The sequence below is a fragment of the Dendrobates tinctorius genome, unplaced genomic scaffold, assembly GCF_039654945.1.
Source record: "Dendrobates tinctorius isolate UK_male_01 unplaced genomic scaffold, ASM3965494v1 ptg000028l, whole genome shotgun sequence".
Classification (NCBI taxonomy): Eukaryota; Metazoa; Chordata; class Amphibia; order Anura; family Dendrobatidae; genus Dendrobates; species Dendrobates tinctorius.
The window spans coordinates 66,012,398-66,018,397 of NW_027361696.1; positions in this window are offsets into that span (position 1 = coordinate 66,012,398).

Genomic DNA, 6,000 nt, shown 5'->3' on the forward strand with positions numbered 1-6,000 from the left:
GATTCTGCACATAATGTGCAAGCAGGACTCTTTTACCCAAATGCAAAATTTTAGCCTATAACTCCTACAAAGCTAAGCGACACTACTCTGTCTTCCTCCTACTGGACCGATCCTCTGCCTTCGACACAGTGGACCATTCCCTCTTACTACAGAACCTCTCATATTTTGGCATCACAGACTTGGCCCTATCTTGGATCTCCTCATACCTAACATACCTAATATTCAGCATCTCCCACTCACACACCACCTTCTCATCTTCAGTGTCCCCCAAGGTTCAGTTCTAGGACTCATGCTCTTCTCCACCTACACCTTCAGCCTAGGACAGCTCATAGAGTGCCACGGCTTTAAGTATCACCTAAATGCTGATGACACACACATCTACCTCTCTGGACCCGATATCACCTCCAGAATCCCACAATGTCTGTCTGCTATTTCATCCTTCTTCTCTGCTCGATTTCTAAAACATAAAATGGACAAAACAGAACGCATCATCTTTACCCCATCTCAAGCAACCTCCCAACAAACCTACCACTAAAGTCAAGGCTGCTTACTCTCTGCAGTCTCACAAGCTCACTGCCTCATGGTAACCCTTGACTCTGATCTCTTCTTCAAACCACATATCCAAGCCTTTTCCACTTCCTGCCTGCTCCAACTCAAAAGTATTTTCCAGGTCCACACATTCCTTACTCAAGAAGCTGCAAAAAACACTCGTCCATGTGCTCTTCATCTCCTGCCTCAACTACTGCAACCTCCTGCTCTGTGGCCTCCCTTCTAACACTATTGCACCTCTCCAATCCATCCTAAACTCTGCTGACTGACTAATCCACCTATCCCCCCACTATTCCCCGGCCTCTCCTCCCTGTCAAACCCTTCACTGGCTCCCCATTGCCCAGAATATCCAGTTCAATACCCCAGCATACAAAGCCATCCACAACCTGGGTTCTCCATACATCTGTAACTTCATCTTCTGATACTTACCTGCTGTAGTGCAGCGGTAGCACACTTATGCAGTGAGGAGGCAGTGACCCACAAAGTTCCAAAACAGTCTCTTTAATGTGTTACTTCACAACATTAAATGTCCATTTCACACAGGTGCATAGCATGCATGTTTAGTTCACACAAGTGCATAGCCTTAATGTCCAGTTCACCCAAACACAGCACTACATAGTACATGGCATCTTTCCATTTACAGTCACTAAACATGCTGGACGTCCCATTGTCCAGTTACCGTGGGTGACTGCAGCACTGTGTCAATGTCTCTTACTCACAGCTTTTCACAAGACACGTCCTCCTTCAGTTTATACTGTCACTAAACATGCTGGACCTCCCTCTGTCCAGTTACCATGGGTGACTGCACTGCCTTGTCATTGTCTCTTACAGCTTTCCACAGTCCATGATATCCTCCGGATTACAGCCAGGAAGAATATCCTCCTGTTTGCAGTTGTTACACATGCCAGTCCTCCTCTGACCAGTTACCATGGACGACTGCAGCGCTGTGTATGCTGCGGGTGCCAGGCTATTCAGCTGCTCTGGCTGGTGGCTCCACTGGCCTGTGTTTCCTCACACAAGTACAGCTCTGCAAAGCCGACAGCTCTGCACAATAGCATACACCAGACTGACACTGACATTATACCTGACACACCCATATCCTTTCCTGCAGGGTTTTTAACAAAGGAACCTGTGGCCTTCAGCCACATGGAAAACCTGGGCCTGGAATGAAACCGACTGCACGACTACCATCCTGCAGTCTGTTTCACAACACAACATCCCAGAGCAGGTTTTCCCTACATCTGCCTTGGACACTAGCTTGTGCAAGGCCAACACTTATTTTCAATATTTTAATCTGCATTGCAGTCACAACTACACCCATGACTGCCATGCACTCCTATGGCATATAAGCCCCTCATGGCCTCAATACGCCTCCGTGCGTATCCTGGGGAGAACACACAGTGACCCCTACCTGTGACATGGGTCACTGTCTCACACAGCACGCAACTTTCAATCGTCACAAGATGTCCTTCTCTATTCCCCTCTTACAAAAAATAAAAAGTCGCCCATCCCTCGGTATTACACTTTTACTAAAACATGAATTGTATGCATTTTTTTCTGCCTTTTTATCTGTGGTCATATATTAGTGGAAAGTCAATAGATCAATATGAAACACACTACAAACCATTGCTTTTAGTGGCATTTTCTTCTCTTTTGTTGTAACATAACAAAAAGAATTAGACTTACCGGTAATTGGGTTTCTAATAATCCCCCATGACAGCACACATGAGCATGTCCCCTCACCCTAAGGCTGTGTGCCCACGTTAGCGTTTTTGAAGCGTCTTTCGGGATCAAACCGCTTCAAAAATGCTTAAAATAAGCATCCCATTCATTTTAATGCATTTTGGCCTTTTTGTGCCAATGGATGCGTTTTTTTCCGCATAGGAAACGCTTAGGCTGGTTTCACATTTGCGTTTTTTAGCGCTGGAAAAAAACGCATACGTGCGCATGCGATTTTTCCCCTATATTTAACATGGGTGCGCATACCTGCGCGCTGGCATGCGCACGTATGCGATTTTCATGCGCTGCGTTTTTTTGGGGTGTGCGTTGGTATTTTCCAGACGCAGCATGTTGCATTTTTTGGCCCTGGAAAAAAGCGCATGCGCACTTATGCGCACGTTTTGCGCTAAAAATGGCCATTATAGCCTATGGATGCGCATACGTGCGCACTGGCATGCGCATGTATGCTTTTTTTTAGCGCTGCGTTTTTTTGGTGGTGTCCACTTGTTGTCCTAGTTATAATCTTCTAAAGTCAAAAAAAATAAGTCTATATAAAGGAGGTGCCTGCCAAAACTCTGCCACTACTACACTGACAGATTGAAGAGCAGACAGTCAACCAAGAACCCATTATATCAGCGAAGAATGTGAGTATATTACATTATATGCCTGTCCTTTTAAATTATGTATGTACTAATGATTTTTATTATTTTTACATGCAGTATGTCTTCAAAATCCGAGTATTCCCCATCGCGGCAGGAATTGGCGCAAGCAGACCGTGAGGTGATTATTTTCGTGCATCTGGTAAGTATATCTGCTGCTTCTCCAAATCTCTTACGTTTTTTTCAACTTTTTTAAGACATCGTCATCATCATCTGCGGACGGGACTAGTGAGGGCGAAGAGCAGGAGCAGCGAAGCCAAGTCCCGGTGGTGATACGGAATGTAAGTATCAAATGATTTGTAATGTTCTTTATTTTTTATCTTCTATTTTTACTCTTTTTTATGTTTCTTTTTTTGTAACTTTTTATTCAATTTAAATTTGATTATTCTAATGAATGTGTTTTGTCTAGGTTCCACAACGGGATGAAGACGTCTACCTGGATAATGAGCAGCTCATCAGCCTGGTCCAGGAGCGTTCGCCGTTGTGGGACAGCTGTGACCGGCTGCACAAGGACATTGTGGTGACCCGGCGGCTATGGAATGAGGTGGCCGCAGCATTGATGGATGGCTGGGACAGCGCCACAGCATCCTCCAAAAAGGCGTTTAGTGAGTATTCCCCTGCTCTGTATTGTGCCGCAGTGACTGTTGTCCTTGACGGCACTGTTGGGTTTCGTGCTAGGTGTATTCTAGCAGGAAACCCAACAGTGTCATCGTGGTCTACAGTGACTGCCTTGAGTATTGTATTGCTACATTGTGCCGCAGTGACTGTTGTCCTTGACGGCACTGTTGGGTTTCGTGCTAGGTGTATTCTAGCAGGAAACCCAACAGTGTCATCGGGGTCTACAGTGACTGCTTTGAGTATTGTATTGCTACATTGTGCCGCAGTGACTGTTGTCCTTGACGGCACTGTTGGGTTTCGTGCTAGGTGTATTCTAGCAGGAAACCCAACAGTGTCATCGGGGTCTACAGTGACTGCTTTGAGTATTGTATTGCTACATTGTGCCGCAGTGACTGTTGTCCTTGACGGCACTGTTGGGTTTCGTGCTAGGTGTATTCTAGCAGGAAACCCAACAGTGTCATCGGGGTCTACAGTGACTGCTTTGAGTATTGTATTGCTACATTGTGCCGCAGTGACTGTTGTCCTTGACGGCACTGTTGGGTTTCGTGCTAGGTGTATTCTAGCAGGAAACCCAACAGTGTCATCGGGTTCTACAGTGACTGCTTTGAGTATTGTATTGCTACATTGTGCCGCAGTGACTGTTGTCCTTGACGGCACTGTTGGGTTTCGTGCTAGGTGTATTCTAGCAGGAAACCCAACAGTGTCATCGGGGTCTACAGTGACTGCTTTGAGTATTGTATTGCTACATTGTGCCGCAGTGACTGTTGTCCTTGACGGCACTGTTGGGTTTCGTGCTAGGTGTATTCTAGCAGGAAACCCAACAGTGTCATCGGGGTCTACAGTGACTGCTTTGAGTATTGTATTGCTACATTGTGCCGCAGTGACTGTTGTCCTTGACGGCACTGTTTTTTTTTTATCAACAGTGGACAAAGTCCGAACACGTTGGCGTTCGATCAAGGACCGCTTCAACAGTGATGTTCGTGCTGAGGGCCAGGTTCGCAGTGGATCTGCGTCAAGGACCAGAACTAGGTACCGTCACTATCACGCATTGCAGTTCCTAAGACCGGTCCTTGCCACGAGATCGTAAGTATTATAAATTTTGGGTTTTTATTTTTATTAATCTGTGTTTTTCTAATCCACAGCTGATGCTTCTTGTAAAGGCATGGTAGTAATGATTTTCCTTTCTTCCACAGCACCTGGAGCAGCACCCTGCAACCTGGCCCTGGAGCGGTCCTTCCTCGGACGTCCTCTGACCCGTCCCAGCCATCCGACAGCCAGGAAGCACCTTGCAGGTCAACCACACACACAGCTGGTGACCAGGAAGCTGGGCCATCAGGTGTTCCCCTGTCCCAGGTCTCTGCCACTGGTTATGCGGGCACTACCCGCCAGCGGCAGAGGGCCTTGGACAGGAATGTCTTGCCCGAGTTTATGCATTTGAGCGAGACATTTAATTCCAGCCTCAAGTCACTGTCCGACAGAGTTGAAAGCGGTTTTGCACTCATGGAACGTGGTTTTAACCACTTTGAACACCGCTTCAATTCTGTAGAACAGCGCCTTGACCGTCTGGAGGCCGACCTCAACAGACCAGCACACCATTTTTTTAGTAAGATTGAAAAGGGCATGGCGGAACACCTTAGTCCTGAGCAACAGCTGAATGTGCTGCAGGCCTGCAACAATGCTTTCTTGCAGGCTATGCAGCATAATCGGTACGGTCAGCAGTCAGTGGTGTCCTTTCCACCTGTGCCACCATTGACTCGCTTCACCTCACTACCGACTTGTGCTGCATACCACTGCACGGACACCTCTATTCAAAGCCAGGACACCCACCGTTACACCACCACAAGTCTGAGTGCAGCTGGTCACTTCACCGACACCACCATGGCAAGCGCTGCTCCTGTCTGGAGCACCACCGCCACTCCCATGCATGCGTGGAGCTCAGCCACCACTAGGCAAACATGGAACAGCCCTGCCGCTACAACAACATGTAGTAGCCCTGCCACCACCACTCTGCAAACCTGGACCATCACTGCCGCCACCAGTCCTCCTGCAAGGACGAGCACTGCCAACGAAGAGCAGCAGCAGCAGCCACCTCAGCAGCAGCAGCCACCTCAGCAGCAGCCACCGCAGCAGCAGCCACCTCAGCAGCAGCAGCAGCCACCTCAGCAGCAGCAGCAACCACCTCAGCAGCAGCAACCACCTCAGCAGCAGCAGCCACCTCAGCAGCATCCGCCACCTCAGCAGCAGCCGCCACCTCAGCAGCAGCAGCCGCCACCTCAGCAGCAGCCGCCACCTCAGCAGCAGCAGCCGCCACCTCAGCAGCAGCAGCAGCCATACCAGCAGACGGGGGACCTACATTCAATATTTGCCCCTAGTTCAAGGCGAAATCTATCAAGGCGGGCATTGGGCCAAAGTCGGTCCAGGCACACAAGCCTACGGCAACATGCCATTACAACTA